Source organism: Sus scrofa, chromosome 3 (genome assembly GCF_054392235.1).
Source record: "Sus scrofa isolate SSC_HxYL_T2T_F1_AM1 chromosome 3, Sscrofa_HxYL_maternal_Yorkshire_Landrace_v2.0, whole genome shotgun sequence".
Lineage (NCBI taxonomy): Eukaryota > Metazoa > Chordata > Mammalia > Artiodactyla > Suidae > Sus > Sus scrofa.
The window spans coordinates 63156054-63176780 of NC_139385.1; the positions used below are offsets into that span (position 1 = coordinate 63156054).

Genomic DNA, 20727 nt, shown 5'->3' on the forward strand with positions numbered 1-20727 from the left:
AATCAGTTAACATAAAGAAAACTGGAAAATTCACAAACTTGACAATTAGACAGCACATTCTTAATCAGCCAACAGATTAAAAAAGTAATCTTGAAGGAAATTAGAAAATTTTAAGATGAATGAATATTAATGGGATGCAGCAATATCACTGTTCCAAAGAAAATTAATAGCTGTAAAAGCCTACATCAAAAAGAAGAAAAATTTTGAATCAGTAACCTAAGATATCTTACAAATAGAAATACAAAAGCAAACTTAACCCAAAGGTAGAAAAAGGAAGAAAATAATAAAGATTACAGTGGATATAAACGAAATAGAGTATAGGAAAATAATACAGAGAACCACTAAAACAAAGAGTTGGTTTTTTAAAAGATTTACAAATACTGGCAAGTCTTTCGCTAGGCTGACTAAGAAAAAAATAGAGAAGATGAAAATAACTAAAATCAGAATCACCATGACCGAGTGAGATTTTTTTCCCAGTAACGTAAGGGTTGTTTAGCATTAAAAAAGTTAATTGATGTAACTTACCACAGTAATATAACAAAGGAAAAAAAACAACAGGTGATTATCTAAATTGATGTGGAAAAAGCATTTGATAAAATTCAACACATTTTCATGATTTAAAAAAACACTCAGAAAACTAAGCATAGAGGAAACTTACTCTTTATGATAGAGGACACTTATAAAAATTCCACAGATAATATCATACTCAGTTGTAAAAGATTGAAAATTTCTCCCCTCATATCAGAAACAAGGCCAGGAAGCTGCCATTCATACCATTACTAGTCGACGCTGCACTGGAAATTCTACCCAGAGAAATTAGGCAAGGCAAAAATATATATAAAGCATCCAAAATTGAAAAAAAGAATTTAACTACTTCTATTTTCAGATGACATGATTCTACTGAAAATCCCAAAGAATTAAAAAGAAACTAGAGGTAAGAGAGATTCAGCAAAATTACAGTTTACAAAATTTTTAAAAATTCATTTTGTTTGTAGACACCTGCAAGGAACAACCCCAAAAAAAGAAATTGTAAAAAATATATATATATATATATTAATATTTAAAAGAATAAAATGCTAAGGGATAAATTTAACCAAAGAGATAAAATTCTTCTATACGTAAAACTAAAAAAGTGCTGAAAGAAATTATGAAAGACCTAAATAAATAGAAAAGCATCCTGCAGTCCTGGATTGAAAAATTTAATAGTTAGGATGATAATACTACTGAAAAAAATTAAACGTAATCTCAAAATCCTTCTTAAAATTTCAGTGACATTAGATTCTTAGATATGACACCACAACCATTAGTGACCCAAATACATACATACATACATACATACATACATACATACATACATAAATAATTGGACTCCATAAAACAATGGTCAGAAAGTTTTGGATTATATTGTGTGTGTGTGTGTGTGTGTGTGTGTGTGTGTGTGTTTAGGTATGACTAGGAGTGCTGGGAGTGTTCATCTTGAAATAGCCACCTTCAGCAATCCCATTCATTCTCTCTGGGCATTTGAATTCCCTGACTGTACCCATCAGAACTCCTGTTAGGGATATTCTCAAAAAGGTAATATCAAAAGAAATAGAAATCTGTTCCAGGGAAAAACAGAAAACGTCCCTGGTGACTATTATTGCAGGAAATCTATCACTCCTGCCAGATCCTACCAACATCACCTTATTTAATGTTCCCCCAAACATGCCAGAGAGTTGTATTATTTCAATTTTACTGAAGAGTAAACAGACATTATTTTGCCCACTGTTACAAGCTAGTCAGCAAGAGTCAAGCTTCAAACTCAGATTTTTCTGTTTCCAAATTCTCGCTGATTCTAGGCTATCAGAACTATCCTCAGGGCAGGTCAGGGGGAGATAATTGTGGCTAAATTTGATGTGATTATGACTTGAACTCAGCATATGCTCCCGGCAAGCAAGGGGTCAGCATCCACAGAGGGATACTTTTTCTCTAGTGCTGCAGAAACGCCCTCTTTTACCAGCTCCCAAACCATCTATTTTACAAATCCTGAGCACCATGCTAAGCACTCAAAACAAATACATAAAGGAAAAGCTTGGGACAGCCTTTTTCTTCACGAGGCCACGCCAAGTATTTGGAGAGATGAGAGAGGCAGAAACTTGAAAAATATAATTAAATACCAAGTTATATAAGGCTAGCAGTTCCTAGAAGGAAGAACCATGGGCTCTGGGGATATCAGACTCAACAGTGGGGCTGAGCACTACCCGTTTCTGGGCACCTCAGCCCATCCTGCACCATTTCTGAGCACCAGATGGACACTAGGCACCTGCTGGGTGTCAGGAGGCATCACCCTGACCTCAAGGTGCTCACAACTGTGCTACGAGCTTGAGACCCACTTTGTGCTGGGATGTGGAATGTACATATTAAAGAATTTAGATGAAAACTGGGGACAAGAGAGCAGGATCAATCCCGATGGTGTAGGGCAGGCTCATCAGACTCAGTATTATGGCATGATCAGACTCAGTTGTTTGTTTTTTGGTAAGTTCATGCCTGTTGTAACTCAAACGTTGGTAGTTTCATGTGGTGTTCAAACGGCACCATCTTGCCAATTTCTATGTAAGCTGAACCCCAGAGGCTGGCACTCCTGGAGTTCCCGTGACTGGGAAATATTGAGTATTGGCAGAAAGGAAAGGAATTGGCTAGCATTCATGCCATTCCAGTTTCATTCTTTGATGAAGCAAAATATATTTTCAATGTGCTCAATCAGAAACTCTCTTGTAGAAACATTCAGACACAGGCACACACACATTGCGTTTTACTCACCTAACTTGTACTGAATGTAGTCTGCCTTCTGATCTGAGAGTAATTTACAGTAAAATGCATTTCAGAAAATGGGTCTCTTCGTGCCTTGTGGCCCCTGCAGATTTTGATGCCTATCTCTGGTATATTCATTGCTATTTTTTTCCAGGGGAACCGACATTGTTTCTTTGGTCATTAACTCTCTTTTCCACGCAGCATAGAAATCCTACGTCTTCTGCCTTCACTCCTTTGGGAGAATTTTATTGATCACAATTCTAGATCATGCTCATTTTTTTCTTTGCTTTTTTTTTTTTCTTTTTAACCTTGCAAAAAAAACCTGTTGCCCAGGAAGGCTTTCCTGCTCTCCTGAACATCCTTCCCCAGTCACTCTGAGAGCTGCCAGACCCAGACTCCAGGACTTAAAGATGGAAAGTGGCGGTGGTAGAGTATTCCACGTGGGCTGCTGGTCTATTTAAGCCCTTTATCTGGAAAGCTTAATTTGCAGAAGAATTCTCAGATCAATCACCATTTCAACAGTGTACAGGCAGCCACAGCCAGGAGGGGTTAAGAACAATCTTTGAAGTGAGGTTGGATAGAGAAAAGGATTTTTTAAAAAACTGAAATATTTTGAAGGTGTTTAAGTTTGCTTATGACATGTCTTTTTCTTCAAGGTAACTGCTTTATATATGGTTGAAATTCTGAAATTATGCCAATTGAAATGTAAAATAATCAGAACTTCCTGCCCCATTCTTATTTGAATAAACCTTATTACATACTGTTTCTCCCCAAGACTAGGTGATGGTGGCATGGAGTCAAAAAGCGTTCACATGATTTAGATTAAATTACAGTAGTGTGGGGCTCCTTTCTTTCTTTCCTCTCTCTCCTGAATCTAAACTCACCATGATTTTCCTTTGGCTGGCATTTGCTCCTTTGACTTTCCCCCATATTCACGAGATGGTGTATGCTCCAAACACATAACATTATCAACTTTAAGGGCTGCAAATGATTGAATATTTTGACAAATATACCTCTCTAATTCCTGAAGCCATATGGACGTGCAGGATATGCCATATGGAATACAGCACTCTGCCTCATGAAATGATCCAAAAGCATTTTTTTTATTAGCGGTTATTTCCTTGAACTGAAAACTGATTAGATTTTGAATATTCCATCACTGGCGACAGTAATCTAGCCAACTCTATATTCTTAGCAGCATCTTCAGTGATGGAAGTAGATTGCTGAAGGAGGAGTCCTCGATGGGGGTCACCACATTTAAAACATTTCAGGGAATGGGCTACTTCCACATTCTTTGTATGTCCTTTAGGACTCCCTGCAGAAAGCAACAGAAAATCTGCAATTAGCTGTCTAAAACAATGAGGAAAACAGTATCATCTTGAATAAGGAGACGAGACGTCTCGGGCATCACAGTGCAAGGGTTGGTTAGTCAGAGGCTCCATGATGTCGTTGGGAATTAGCATTCTTTCTGTCTTTGCACTGGATCCTCCAGGCATTTCACCTCTGCTCTCCAGTCAGCTGCCTTGATGGTGGCAAAATGGTTAAGTCAACCTTGACATGACATCCACATACGACAGTGTCCAGTGGAAACAGATAAACAATCTCTTCCTGACTATCTCCTTTATAAGAAGAACTCCTTTCTCAGAAATAATTCAGCAGATACTCCCTCCCAGCTCCTTTTGAGTTGTCACATGCTGGTTTCAAGACAGAGCATATATAAGGAAAATGAGATTTCTGTGACTGGCCTAGTGAAGTTTGTGGCTGTAGGAGAAAGATAGGGACCCTGAATCAGACTAGTGCTCTCTGAGACAGGAAGCCAGAAGGAGGAGCTAAATGGAGAGCCTTGAAAACAACAAGATTTGCTAACTCTTATGTGCCTTTATATTAAGAAAATTGACTCAGACCCACAAAAACCTGCTAGGTAAATTCTTTCACATGGAGTAAATAAATGAAATTAACCCCAAAGGCCATCAGAAAAATAGTTAATTGAAATCCAAGGCAGTTCAACCAAGGGTATTTGATAAAATTGACCTTTCCAGGGCTACGATTTCTATTTCTTAGAGATCATCTTACCGAAAATAAAAGATCTGTGGAATTGGTTTTCGTCTTTGCTAAAAGGTGGTAAGAGTGTTTTCAAATCACTAAACTCTAATCTGCAATTCTTTTTCTATTTATAGAATATGATGCTTTTGGAACATCTTCTATGAAATATAAATACAGTAAAGTGAGATGAAGGGTATTGATGAAACAATCAGAACTGGGGCTTATTTTGGCAGGTGAAGCACCTGACCTTCCCTGCAGCTGAAGACACCGACACCCTAGCCCCCACATCCAATCCTAAGTCAGCATGGTGACTCGAACAAAATTCTGATTTAAAAAAAAAAAAAAAATTTGCAGAAAGTTTGAACTGGCCTCACTCCCTAAGGAAGTGAAATGTTGGCCGCAGAGTTTGGAATGAAAGGCTTGCAGTTTGGAAACCCTAATCTGTACAGGATCATTCTCTGACTCACTCTGTGAACAAGACCTTATACAAAGTGGAATTCGGAGCTCTTATGCCCAAGGCAGGGGTGGATGAGAATGGTTCTCTGATTTCTGAACAAAAATTCAGCTCTATGGCTCTGTTACTGTCATCTGAATTAAAATAAATAAAATGTCCCGAAAGATCAAATGGAAGCAAATTACGGTGCCCAACCCAACCTCAAAACCATAGGTGATCACCGAGTAACAGTCTGACTCTTGCTTTTGGGCAAACATAGGAAGAAAAGTCAAAGTTTCTGTAAACTACACTTTGCAATTAATCAATTCCAACCCAGGATGGATTTCTTAGACTCTTCTTGCCTCAAATGTTAAAAACTTATTTGTTGGTTTGTTATCTACAAAATCTGACCTTATTTTTGGCTACAAAGTATTCTCTGGTAAGAAACCTAGGTTTTAGAGGTAAACATACAAACAATTGGAAGCCTCTAAAGTTTAGCTTTCCTTGTCTAAGACTGTCACTGAGCAGGACCCTAGGGGGCCTTCCCAGAATAGAGCCCCACCAATGTCTTCTGCCTGCCTTTTGTCTGTAGAAAAACTCTAGTCAAAAAATAAACTTAATCAGAGAAGTGCGAAAATACAGAGAGTAAGGCAAATAGTCAACCAAGACAAAATAAAAATAATTTAGCCATCAAAGTCAAGGACTTTTCGTTCTTCCTCAAGGACTATAGATAATATTCTGAGCCATGTCCTTGGAGCTCTTTTGCAGGCATCATAGCCCCCACCAGGTGGAAGAATTTAACTCTATGCTTCCCGCAAGCACATAGACCCTAGACAGGTTGGAACCAGAAGGTTGATGACGCTGACTCCCGATGACCTCACTACCCACCAATCAGGAAAATGTCCAGGAGCTGACCACTCCCTGCTCCTTGAACACTATTAATACTCCTCACTACCCTCTCCAGGAGGTGGACACGGCTTTTTGAGTCACTAGCCTGTTGTGGCCCCCTTTGCCTGGAAAAGCAATAAAGCTATTCTTTTCTGCTTCATTCCAAGTTCTGTCTCCATGATCCAATTCATTGCAAGTGTACAGAGGCTGAGGTTTAGCAAAAAGATTAAAATCAAACTTCTATCTCTAAAATCTAAGGTAACAAAAGGAATATCCTACATCAATACAATATAGGAGAAAAAGAGACTGTTTACAACCTATTTGCATGTCATCTACTCTCATTTTTTTTGTTCACAATTCATTTTGATTCATCTTCATGTTATGTATTGAATTTCTTTTATCCCATTAACACCCTTTCTTTCAAAAATCTGTAAATGAAGATAATTAAACATATTTTTTTAAGCACAAGCTTCTAAAATATTCATTATTAACCTGCTGGCTACACTTGTCCCTTTTCATATTTATATAATTAATTAAGTATCTCTTTTAATACACACATTTTCAAATAATTTATTAATACTATTCAGGTTTTGACTTGTCTCCTTCTTTCTGCCTTTAAAGGAAATGTTTTTTGCTCATCAGAATCTCTCTCACCTTTTAATTTTCTAGTAGCATTGAAGCACTTGAAGACAGTGAAAGCTGGACCATTTTTCTATTTTGCTAAGACAGGAACATGGCAATACATTTAAAGAACTTGAGGAAAGGAATAGCACTAAATATAAATGTTTTATTACAGAAACAGAAGATGCAGGGCCCAGATGTTATGGGGTTTGGTTAGTGCCAGATCCACATAGTCAAAAGATTGCTGCTTTTAAATAGCATTTGAATTCTAATTTTGTTTGATGAGACCCATCCTCTAGTTTTTCACAGATGATTTAATATGAATAATTCTTGTAAAATGTCCAAGTTCTAATTTTCTCTGTTAGAAAAAGCAGTGGGCCAGGGCTAGTCATGAAGCCACGCCTGGCTCAGAGGATGAACCAGCATCCTTCAGCAAGCTGAGAAAATTTCATCGAAGGATCCTCAGCCCCTACAAACCATCTTAAACTGCCTGGAGTCACTAAGGAAGCACCCTAGTTCTATCACAATTGTTTTAGCAACAAAATAGTTGCTTTTGGTATTTTCATTCAACTAAAAACAATATAAAAAGAGGAAGTAGAGAGCTTGGCACCACTTCTCAAAGTGTCCTCAGAACTTGAGTTTTCTTGAAATGACTACATTACTATGGAAAATTCATTTCATGCTTGTTTACTCTGCAAAATCCCTTAACTGGATGGCTAAGAAAAATGAAACTTGGGCATGGTCATGGTGTTGCCAAAAGCTGCAGCTGATTTTCCTGAATAGGAATTTCCATATATAAAAAAAGTCAGTGAATTTTTATACATATTTGCTGATTCTAGTGAATTATGCTGTCAGATCGAGCCTGAGAGGAGTTATCAGAGAACAATCTAGAGGCACCCAGGGAAGCCAGCTAGGCTCCTTGTTCAAAATATCAAAGAATTACATCAGCCTTGATACTGCATATCTATTGTGCCGCAAAATAATTCTTCCAATTTTTTTTAAAAAGGTATATATCTAAAACTGCCTGGATGGAACTTGTACTCTCCTCCTTTCTTCCAGCCATTTATTTAGCTAATAGTCATTGAATGCATACCCTGAGCCAGACACTAATGTCCCAGTTGGGAGAGACAAATAAGCAAAAAGTAAAGCAATAATGTCAAGTCTTATTTGTTTGCTTATTTGTTTTTCTAGTGTGGGTATGATCAGGCCCAATTGTGGGGCTGACCTTTGGACAAGGTGACAGAAGAGATGCCATTTAAGCTCAATCTTGAATGACAAAAATGAATAAGCCAGTGAAATATCTAAACAAAGGTTCTTCCAAGGAAGGAAATAGCTGGTATGAAGGCCCAAAGACTGGGGAGAAAACTGTTGGTGTGTTCAAAGGTATCAAGAAAAATGTGTGGAGTGAAGGTTGTACTTGGGTGAGGATGGGGGAAGGAAATATGGTAGGAGATAAAATCAAGGAATGAATCAGAATCCAGGTCGGTGGAACCTGTAAGCTCTGCCGAAGAGGTGGCTTTAATTCTAGTGTGATGGTGAGCCGCAGGAAGTATTAGGTAAGAGAATGTGTCATGAATTTTAAAATCCTTCTGACTTTACAGGGAAAGATGACTTATACAGGAACAAAAAAGGGAGAGAGTCCCTTACAAGGCTGCTGCGTATAATTGAGGCAAGGAAAATGGTGACTTAGATGGAGGTAGTAGACATAAGTTGACAAGCATTGATTCAGGGTACATCCTGTAGCTACTTTAGGAAGCACTGGTGAGGAGTCGAATGTGGAGAAATGAGGTAGGGAGGCTCTCATGCATTATCTGGGGCTTTAGCTTGAGATCTTGCTTGCTAGGTAGTGCAGCTAACTGCTCTGGAGGAGGCTGAGTTGTTGGGAGTGTGGGGAGTGAGGCATCTGGATATCTTTCCATTGAATAGACAAAGTTTGGGATGTAAAATAGCCATCAGAGTCCATACTTCAGTAGTTGGTAGTCGGCCCTGTGACTCTGGAGACTTAAAGAATTGAAGTATGGAATTTTAAGTTTAGAAGTTACCAATATTCAGAAAAAATGTTCCCTCATGGAACTAACTGAAGTTACCTGGACCACAAAGTGTAACTGCTCAACATATTGAGGATTCATCGAGGAGGAAGAAAATGAGATCAGAAGTTAAGACAGACTGGCCAGGCAGGACGAAGGGGGTAATTAGCCCTAGATCTATGCATTTAAAGCAAATGCACACATTTCAAATTCTAGGACATATTGGCTGTTACAGAATCTTCATCTGAAATAAAGCCATCTAGGAGTTCCCATCATGGCTCAGTGGTTAATGAATCCGACTAGGAACCATGAGGTTGCGGGTTCGATCCCTGGCCTCGCTCAGTGGGTTAAGGATCTGGCATTGCCATGAGCTGTGGTATAGGTTGCAGACGCGGCTTGGATCCCGTGTTGCTGTGGCTCTGGCATAGACTGGCAGCAACAGCTCAGATTAGACCCCTAGCCTGGGAACCTCCATATGCTGCAGGTGCGGCCCTAGAAAAGGCAAAAAGACAAAAAACAAAAAGCAAAAAAAAAAAAAAATAACAACCCAAAAAACAAAATCAAGCCATCTATATAGTTTTAGTGTGTGTGTGTAGGGGTATGTGTGTGCACTCATTCATGCATATCATAAGACATACTTCAATATAATGAAACATTAAGGAGGGAAGGTACTATGTCTATTTTACTTACCATTTATCTTCAGTAATTAGCTGAACAAACAGCACATACTACATGCTTGATACAAGTGAAGGGATCAATGAAGGAAATGGGAAATTTTTGCCGTGTTGACAAAATTCTCTTGGGGGGTATATGTATCTTGTATGTAGTTCTGAACTTCCAAAAGCTTGATCTCCAAGACCTTTCTCTTATTCAACAATCCTAGTCTCCTGAGTGTTCCCATGATCTGTGATGGCGCCTCGGAAGGGCCATGCAGACATGCAGCCTTCTCCCACAGCTGGGGGACTGATTCTGCCATGACGATGTGTCTGGGATGCTCTCAGGTCCACGGCAGAACCTTTTCCCTCTAGGCCACCTACAATTTAATTTTCCCTCTTTGAAAGTAAGTTATGAGGAAAGCTCTTCCAGTTTGGTGCCTTATTAATATCTTGCATGGGCATATACACCTATCTACCATGTATTTATCACAATGTTCAATCTTTAACAGAGAAAACAAATCTCTCCCTGGAATCCAGACTTCCTGCACTAGGGAACAATATTTTGGATAGCTGGGTGATGTAAAGCACCCTGTCGCAGGCTCTGCTCAGCTCACCTTGGACGCCATCTGGGACTTAGGCAGACGGGTACTCAGGTGGCAGGCAATGGTGCTGCCATTCTGGTTTGTTAAAATACAGAACTGAACCACTTTCATCCAGATGTAAAGAGCCACTGTCCCGAGCCTCCCAAAATAACTTTCCCCCAGGCCTTCATATCTCCCCAAGATGCTGGAAAAAAGGGTTAAGATCTTCAGCTCTGAAGCCAGCATTCATCCAGATGGGTCTGACTGGCCAATGCACATTTTGAGACTTCATCCCTGGATCTCTGACATTCAAACCAGGTGAGAGCGTGAAAGAGTTTCTATTTTAAATATGACTGAAGCTCAAATTCCCTTTTATTTAAGTAAAATAAATAGACAGGAATTAATTATCAAGCTCCCTCCCTGAAGCTCACTTTAAGAGCTCTGGACTTCAGAATATTTAAGATTTCCTTGAGATTATACAATAAAATCTTCTGTGATTTTATAACCCACAAATGAAATTCTTCAAAATCCGAATTACATTTTGAGTGTTACATACACAAAATTCCACTTTATGGACAATCTTTTTTAGAAATATAGCTGCTCTAAATATATCTCCTGATACTTTGATGTGCAAAAACTCTGTTCATATAAACAGGAACTAAAACATGGTGTATAAATTCACATATGATCTTCATTGCTTAGTCTTGTCAACCTGATAAAGAGGAAGCTCAAGGTCACATAATTAAGGATAATTCTGAATATGGGAACTCTCCAGCAGTTGATCATATTTACACATTTGGACTTTCTATTTGGCTGCATACATGGTGGGCAATTTTTCTACTTCTGTTGAATTAATTTAATAATGTCACTGCTTGAAATAGCCTAGGATATAGAAAAATGTCAATGATTTTCAAAAATGTCACCTTTCCTATGTAGAGAATGGCATTTTGTTTTCTTAAAAAAAAAAAGAAACAAAAATAAAGCATTTGTATTAAAATATTCTCTCTGAAGGCGCCTAGAAATCTGTGTGTTCCACACTGGTAGAAACTAATTGATCTTCAAGTGGGCTCGTTGGCCTTCCCAAATGAGCAGAAATATGTCGGACCATCAAAATCTTTAGGGTGGTTGTTTTTGACTCAAATATAGCCGCTTGAATAAAACCCTCCCAGAAGGAACTCATTATATGTAGAACTTCCTCTTTTTAGCTAAGGGACAAAAACTGGAGTTTATTGAAGGCCATCAAATCTTCCAGTTTCTAAAGGGACTGAGAAGATCAGCTAATTTGGAACCCCAAACAGGCCACTTTGGTGTATCCCACTGAATTCGGTTGTTATGACAGAGGATTGGCAAAGAGCATAAAGGTTTCTCTCTGTGCAAACACATTTGAGATTCAGAAAAGTGAAAGCCCCAGATCAATTACAAACCCCCCTCAAACTAGCCCTAAAAGCACTAAGGACATCAAAAGCGATGTCTGGTCCACACATCAAAACAAAACAAAAATCAAATAAAATCCTCCATACGTAGTGAGGTTCTGTTTTAATGAAATAAACCATACACACCACTGTGAATTACACAAATGCGGGGTAAGTGCATTTAAAATTTGTATTTTAACTGTGATTTTGATATCCATAAGCTAATGGAGTAAAGAAGAAAGGATGGAGTGGTACCATGTACCCACCTGTAAAGGGAAGCAGGGGGAAAAAAATGTCAAAACCACATAATAGTAGAGAATGCATTATCAAAGTTATTTTTTACAGTGCTACACTTAGTCCTTCCAACTATGATAAGCGTTAGGTATTACTATGGACCTCATTTTATTAAGGGTCATAGAAACAAAATATATTGTCCAAGGTCAAGCCAGCATGGAGCAGGGATGGAAATCCAGGTCCATCAAGCCATAGCTTATGCAGGCAATCAGGATTTCATGAAGAAAGAAAGATGCTCTCTGCTCACTTGTGCACTTCACAAACTTTCCACACCTATCGTGTCTGATTTGACCTTCGACATTAATCTTTGTCCATGTGGTTGGAAGTTTAAAAGTATATGTTGAAAGAACAAATGTAGGCATGGAAAAGTAACTGCATTTTATGCCTGGGCCAGTGCTGGGAGGACAGAAGGAACCAGCCACAAAAAGCAGAAGCCAGAGGTCAGACCCAAGGTCACTGGGCTAAATGCAGCATCAACACCCACGGCCCAGGAGAACGTCATTTCTACTATATATGGGATACACATTAGAACATTTTTACTTATTCTTTTTTATGATTTTTATTTTTTTCCATTATAGCTGGTTTACGGTGTTCTGTCAATTTTCTACTGTACAGCAAAGTAGTCATACTCTACCCCCCACACACATATACATTCTTTTTCTCACATTATCCCCCATCATGCTCCATCACAAATGACTAGATGTAGTTCCCAGTGCTAGACAGCAGGATCTCACTGCTTATCCTCTCCAAAGGCAGTAGTTTGCATCTATTAACCCCAAGTTTCCAGTCCATCCTACTCCCTTCCCCTTCCCCCTTGGCAACCACAAGTCTAGAATATTTTTACTTAATGCTTAAAAGAAAGGATTACCTCAACAGGCAGGAAGACTTGGGAACATCCAGACATCTAGGTTTAACAAATGAGCTAAGAAAAGTTGATGAAAGTTTGACACAGGTCTTCCTGTCCCTCAATGACGTTTTAACAACTCAACTCTGGTTCTGTTTTCTTTGACATATAAGGTGTTTTTGGAATTCCCCGCTGGCTCAGCAGGTTAAGGATCTGGTGTTGTGACTGCGGTGGCACTGGTTACTGCTCTGGAGCCAGTTCAGTCCCTTGCTTGGGACCTTTAGCATGCTGCAGGTGAGGCCAAAGGAAAAAGTATTTTCTACTAATAAGTTTAACTGAGAATAACTCAAGAAGTATTACCCCAGATTTAAGAATAACACCTTTTTTTATTCTTAGTCTAACAGAGAGCATGTAGAAAAATAGTACTTATTAGTCCAATAGTCACCTTATTGGAAGAGCAATTATAATATCATTGCATTAATTAATCTTGGACACTGGGGCACCATTTGGTCTTATTTCTATACATCATGATTTCCCATTAATTGTAACAGTTAGGCTGCATTTGGCTGCAAGCAACAAGAAACACAAAAGGAGTAAACTAATCAGTCTAGAGCTTATTTCTCTCCAGGACAAGAAGCCAGTGGAAGAAAGGGAATGCAACGGTCTCTTGGCTTCATGATGCCATTGGGAACCAGATGCATAGAGGCTGTTGCATCTTGAGCATCACATGCATATTCAAGGTCAAAAGGAGGAGACAGGACGACAAGAGGATTTTTGTCTCAAGCAATTTTGTCTTTCCATCCAGGAAAGAAATTCCTCTCCTCCAACCCATCCCCTGTCTCATCTCCTTTAGCTCCTCACCCCCTAGTAGAATCCCTTGTATGTCTCATTGACTGCACTGCTCACTCTTTAACCAGTCATTGGCCCATGGGAGGGACAATGAGGGAACTGATTGACATTCATCAGTGTTCACCTCTGGGCTGGCCTGGAAATTCTGCTCACCCCGACTTCAAGTGCTCTCAATACAAAGCGCCACTTATAAGGATGCTCTGTGGGCAGGGGATGGTGCATAGGGGTAAATGACTACTTAGCAACCACTAAGCATCTGCATATCAACTGCAGAATTTTCAGTCCACAAGGGACAGTGGTTTGATTGAAATTGATGCAAATTTCTTTATCTAAAGAGAATCTGACAAAAATTCATTTTAAAACATCTATATTTACCTTTACAAATGAAACACACACTGGGACAACACATCTTGAAGGTAGTTGAGACAAAAGTGTAATTTAGGGAGTTCCCTTCACGGCTCAGCAGGATCCATGAGACTGTGGGTTTGATCCCTGGCCTCTCTCAGTGGGTTAAGTATCCGGCATTGCCGTGAGCTGTGGTGTAGACCGGCAGCTGTAGCTCCGATGCGACCCCTAGTTTGGAACTTCCATATGCCTTGGGTGCAGCTCTAAAAATAAAGCAAAAAAAAAAAAAAGTAATTTAGGATTTGTGATTCTCTTTCCTTTAAAATTAAATGATGTGTTATTTCAGACCAATACATTTTATTTTTTGGCTATGCCCACAGTGTGGGAAAGATCCCTGACCAGGGATCAAACCCTTGCCACAGCAGTGACTCAAGCCTTTGCAGGGGCAGCACCAGATCCTTAACCTGCCATGCCACAAGGGAACTCCCAGACCAATACATTTTAATCTGCAGTTTTGAAATATACCAAGTGTCCCTGAGACTAAGAAAATGGAATGATTAATATAACTACTATACATGCTGCTTCCTATTTCTAATAAAACATCAGTTTTCTTTAGTGTCACCAATGTGCACCATTATTTCAAAAGGCCATGAACTATAACAATACATTTTTGAAAACAAAACCCTAGATGGCAATCCCAATGTGTAAATGTGCTCATTATATATAATGAAATGTTATTCCTAAAAGGCAACCATAATTAAATGGAGGAGGGAGAAACTGTACTGTTAGATTGCATTTACTTGTGATATACTTCAATAAGACACCATTACTTATTTAATGGTTTAAGGAGTTGATGAATGTTTTATTATCCTTATTAGAAACACCAAAGTGGTAACGTCAGAGAATAAATGTTTAGAAAAAGGGGAGAATATTTCAAATAGCCTGAGTTAAAAAAAAAAATCTGCTATTTACAGCTTAATCATTTCAATTCTGTGACATTAATAATTTATCAGAAGCTGCAGCCTGGGGGGCAGTTCAATACATGTAATTTATCTTGTGGAATCGCTGCTGATGGTCAGTTAACCTAATATGTCCTGAGTGACTCAGCTTGTTAGAAGATAATTTAGTAACCGTCCAGCAGTAGGCTCCCTTAGAAATTCCATCATCTGCCATCCTCCCCTTAAAGTTCCAAGACAGTCATGCTGGAAGCAGTGGGGGCTTAGATTAAATACTAAATCGTACACAGGTAGCTCTTACATAAATACACAATGGCAATGCCAGATGTTTCCTTATAGCCACATACCAAGAATGCACAATTACGGGCTCTATTAGGGTAATATGTTTTTATTCTTAAACTATGCAAAAACATCTCCTGCTTTCAAGACCAAAGCTGACTTGTTTTTATAACTTGAGAACCCTGTGCTTCATAGAATTTCATGTGGTATTTATTCTAGGCATCAATCTGAAAGTGTCTCTTTCAATTTAGAACTTGCATGTATATCAGAACCAGAATTTTCTCATAAAAGACTAAAAAGGCAGGGGGAGGAGGCTCCAACTTTTACCAGTAGCCTTTGAGGTGTGACAGATATCAGCCAGGAAGCTGAGAAAGAGGAAAAAACAAAACCAAAACCAAAATAAGCAAACAGGTTGAGATCTTTAAAAAAAAAAGCCCATTTGTAAGATAATTAGTTTTCAACCTTGGTAATGAGTTAACCATTAAGAAATTTCACTACGAAGGAAGCTAGTCTAATTTGGAAACACATTACTTTCATCGGATAGAACAAGAAATTTGAGAAAGCCGTTATCAGAAAGGACATCTTTCCTAGACGAAGATAAGGATCTGGCTAGTCTGTCATCAGAAATCACAGCTTGTTATTATTTCGCAGCCTTAACTGAACATTGGCGGCAAATAACAGAGCACCCTATCACGCAGGGGGTTATTTGGGCTGGATTTTTACCTAATAGTCTGAAGAAAGCATTAATCCTTCCCTTCAGTCCTGAAGGGTGAGGCTGGGCTGAGTTCCTTCTCTCTGGCAAGTCTGCAGGGTAAGATGCAGAGCATCCTTTTGAGTCCCATCTCTCCCAAACTTCAGCAGCACAGGGGATTGTGCACTCTGATGGCTTGACTGGTTGGAGCATAAACTAACTGGGAAAATCCTGAATGGATTTTTCCTCCTTAATCCTTGAGCCAGTTCATTTACATGTACGTGTTTTTAATTTTAGAAAACTGCTCAGGTTTGTTCTTGGAAGCAAGGGTGTCACAGAAACCATGAATAGTTACTAAGTCACGTAAGCCGTCACTCTCTCTAATGCTTCCATCATTTCTCTTTCCACCACACACCTGTCCTGCTTATAAAGTAGAGACACTGGTCTGCATATTTGCAGAGGCTTCAGGAAAAAGGTGGTATTGTGTCTTTCTCGATTCAATTGCTCATGATTTGGAACGTCAGCATATAGCAACATTTTTATCACTGGGGGAAAAAGTTTTAAAGGCATTGCAATACTTATAACCAATGTTTTGTCTATGGTTTGGAAAATCTTTTGGAATCATTCCACAAGTTTCAAAGCAAACCTCACGCCACTGTTTTTTTTTTTTTTTTTTTTTTTTGGTCCAGCAAAAATAAATAAATAAAAGAAGAGGAGGAGAAGAAAGAGAATCTAGGCATGGAAGGAGTTATGTAGGAGAAAGGATATGGAGGAACAGGGGGAAAAATGTGTGAATACAAACAAAAAAGACCAGAATTGATTCACTGAAGAATGAATTGAATTAAAGCCCCAGCAAGAGCCTGAGGTGGAGCAGGCCGTCCTCAATGTGTAAGAATCTTGCCAGTGAACTTTGCAAGAGTCTCTAAAGTAAGAACAGGGATATAAACGCCCACCAGGAACCAGACACAAGGAAAACACTTTAAAAAAAAAATCCAGAAAAAGAAAGAAATGATATATTTAACACGCACCGACCGTCTATATGGTGCCAACTGCGTTCAAAAGCTCATCTCTCAAATCAAAACCATGCTTGCTTGGACTCTGCAGATCAAACAAAGCTGTTTGAAGATAATTACGCTCTAATCCATCTGTGGTCTCCTTGGAGGTGTTTGGGAAAGTAAACTCAACATTCAGTAGGAGAATTCCCTGACTCTTTGGGTGACCAGGGTTGCCAGCTAGAGACCGGGGATTGGGGAACACCGAGCCGTGAGACTTGCTAATCTCTGCACTTTTAGGACCTTTGAGCTTCGCCTCTTTTCTGCCTTTTCCTCCAAGCTGAGATCAGAAAGTGCTTTTCTGTCTCAGTTGTAAGGGCACTTCTCTTTGGACACATTGCCCTGAAACATTTGAGGCTTATTCATGATCCACGAGGTTATGGTTTTCCTCTCTCTGTTTCCTCTTTGCCATATTTGGCGAGAGAGGATTGTCAAGGTGTTCTCTTTTCGGTGTCCTTCTCCCATCAAGGAACTGATGAGCACGTTTTTTTGCCAAGAAAACGGGCTATCATTAGTTCTTAATAATCAGTATATTTTTGCTCTCTCAGCATGCAGTCTCCAAGCCTATGATACTTAAAAACGGTGCTCCATAGCACAGGGATGGCACGTATTAACTTTGGGGCAAATATAGCTTTTCGAATAATGTTTTGAAAGCAGCCCCCTGTAAATAGAAGGTGGTATAGCACCATATGGAGACTGGGTTTCTGACATATGGCTTGAATTAACAAGTTTAAAACTGTTAGGATCAGTTTTTCTTTCACTGAAGGCAAAACCACAAGATTCAGAAGTGAAATATGCTCCAGTCACTGATACAAAGGCTCACCAAAAGCTGGGCCTCTTGGGCTAGGTTTTTTTTGTTGGCAGGAAGTACAAGTTATCAATAGTAAGACAAGTTGTAACATGACGAGGAATTGCAAGGCTGCCAAGGCTTCGAATTTCACTTCAAATGGCGCTTACGTGGGCCCACACCACACTCGCTAGCAAAGGACACTGCCTCTTTGAAAGTGGCTTTTGAATTATGATTATTACATCCTCCAAATAAATGGTTGTTCCCTGGTTGATATAAGAGATATTTGAAAAGACAAACTTGAGTGACAGATGGAAATGGCCCAGGGCGCTGTTCCTTCTGATCTCTCCTAATTGGACCTTGGTAGGATGAATTGAACAGGAAAAGTTCAAAGATCCAGGGTCCGTATTACACAAATATTGTTTCATTTCATCGAAACTGTCTTTGAAGTACGGCACTTGTGGGCCACCTGTAGCTTTGAAATTTAAAGTCATCTAAGAGCTTTAGTAATGCTGAAGAGGATAGTATACAGCTACAGTAAGCGGCTAGACCAAAAAAAAAAAAAAAAAAAATCAAGATGGGAATGAAGGCGGTTTTCATATTCATGTTTCCTTTTATTGCCCTTTTATTTTGTTCAGGGAGCAGAGCTCTCCATAGTTGTAAAGAAAAGCATTATTGCATGCAGACATCCACAGGGCTGATTGTCATCCTTGCAAATGTGTTTGTTTGTGGCTCAGCCTCTCAACTAGAATTATTCCAAGCTCTGCATTATCTGTTCAGAGTTGAGCCCAGCTCATCTGAGTTCACTTCCTCCTCACTCTGCAACTCCCTATAGGACAGATATTACCAATTGTCTCTCTCACAGAAAACAGGCAATAGGGCTTCCTTTTAGAACTTGATTGGAGTGGCATCAAATATAATAGTAGCCAGAATAGGAAACCCCTACAAAGGAAGGATAGTCTCCTAACTAGGGCAAACGGCCATTGTATGAGTATTTCATAATGATTACACAGTTTCCAAAGTACTCACGGGCATACCGCAGAATCCAGAGAGCAGTCTAGGAGACAGTGGGGCTGCTTCCCATTTTATGGATGGGTGAAAAAAAGCCCAGGGCTCTGAAGATGTAAATGACTTGCCTAGTAGATCACCGCTAGTCAGTACCAGAAGGTGGACTTGAACTTGTCCCTTTGACTTGAGGCTCTGAGCTCTGTCCAGCATATCCCTTCCCACAGGCTGGTCCCTCAGGGTGGGAGCGCTGCCTCCTGTGCTGGGCATCTCTCACCTGGAGCAGGAGAGAGACGCACTTCAGGCCCTGCATGAGTGAGCTGGTCCTTGGGTTGGAGGACACGTCCCACCATCCCTGTTGTCCCCTCCTCTGGCTGCCCTGGGAAAGCAGGCAGGGAGCAGGAGCAGGAGGGCAATTGGGTCCCATGAAAACTGTGGAGCATCCTGGGGTCTTGCGTGATTCATCAGGAGGGCACTGATCATGTTAAAAAATATTTTTCAAGTGAATTCATTTCACCTATGGGCCTTTCTTCTGTAAAAGATTTCTGGGTCATTCTTTCTTTCTAGGTCTGTGCACCTTTTTCTCTGTGACCTTCTGGGTCAGATAGCAATTGCATGTGATTCCTCTTGATCCCAAGACCCTGTTCTTTCATAAATATCTTCAGATGGAGGCCTGGAGGGAATCTGGTCATGATTATTATATTTTTCCAAACATTTGTTTCTGCTCCTCTATAACTTTTTCTTTTAGCCTAGTGAGAGAAATTCCACTTCACCCTCTAGTCTAAAAATGAGGAAAGCATCAGAGAGCAGAGAGTCATCTAGGAACGCCTGGTCCAATGCAGTTGTCAGAAATGTGAAAACTGAGGCTGAGAAAGTCCAAGTGACTTGCCAAAAAATCACAGCACTGCAAGGGCGAGCCCCCAGGCCCCTCTCTCTCTGATTCCAGGACCTTCTTAGTCAAATTGCCTTGCCCAAGCATTTGCTACTAAAATGAGGAACTGACAAAGAGTGCATTTCGGGCATTTCAATCCCTCACTCCCCTGCCATGTTCGACTCATCTCCTTAGCAGATCCACCACCTGAACTATCACACATTAATTGTCTGTTATGTCTCTCCCTCCTTCAGGAGGATATAAAGAGCAGCGTGCTGTAGATGCTTAACAACCAGCTCTCTGAATGGAAGGAAAACAACATGACTCATTGCATCCGTGATTTCTGAGGGATAAACCCACCCACCCGTGGCTGATCTTGAACATGCAGCCTGGCTGGACACAGTCAAGGGAGGAAGTGTGGGCAGTAGTCTAGGTCGCTCCAGAGACCGGGGACGTCTGTTACAGAAGCTCTGGTTACTTCCCAGGGTCTAGCACAGGATGTGACACATACTAGCAGCTCCATCACTATCCGGGGACCTGCCTTCCGTGAGTCCTAAAGACCAGCTTTCTGAAAACTGCTGCGATTCTGCTGCCTCTGTGTTCCTCCTACCAAGCAAGGCAGCAGCACCTCTTTCTTGGGGAGAATTTCATTTTCCCAGCTTGCCTCTTTCTGGTTGATGGACATTGGCCAGATTCTGCTTTAACTTAAATTTGAAATGGAAGAAAGCATAAAGGGTTTTTCAGGTGAAATTCTACATGCAGATTGAGAAAAACTGCATTATCATAATGAGACTCTGGTGTTTGGGAACATAGCAATAATAATGTGATTATTCTTCTGTTGCTGTTTTCTCTCTCTCTCTCTCTTTTAATGCTGAGCATGACATCATTCATTCCCTCCTTTGGGGATGCTGGTCAAGCCCCTGGCAGGCATTTCCATAACCTCTCTCTCTCTCTCTCTGCAGCCACTGCCCAGGAGTTTCCTGCAGGAGGCATTAAGCAATTGAGAACCAGGGCCTTTGTAGCAGGATAATGTAGCCCTTTATGACTGGAGTTGTATGCTTTAATAATGAGAAAAGGAAATCCCAGTTCTGCTTTGGTAATTAGCGTAACTGGAACTTAAGTCAAAACCAAATACAGGGAGGTCTTTGCTCAACCATATATGTTTGACATTTTTATCTGCAAAATGCTTTGTAGGAAACACGGCCATCGTGAAGAACATGTCCAAGAATTTCGATGAACCTCAAGTCAAAACATCCATGATGATGTGAAAGAGGAAAAGGGACATAAAATGCAGAAATAAAAC

General features: G+C 40.0%; 1 protein-coding gene across 6 annotated transcripts in view; it reads right to left on the bottom strand.

Annotated features, from left to right (window-relative positions):
- TMEM182 (transmembrane protein 182) overlaps nucleotides 1–20727 on the bottom strand; it is a 352761-nt gene that overhangs the window by 105752 nt on the left and 226282 nt on the right. The window contains exon 9 of one of the 6 annotated variants that reach the window (XR_014839660.1): nucleotides 18578–18830. The exons of 4 other annotated variants lie outside the window; for them this stretch is intronic. The gene's annotated coding sequence lies outside the window, so the exon portion shown is untranslated. Of the gene's footprint in view, nucleotides 1–18577; nucleotides 18831–20727 lie in introns of those variants that run through there. One more of the 6 variants, XR_014839659.1, reaches the window with a different exon arrangement.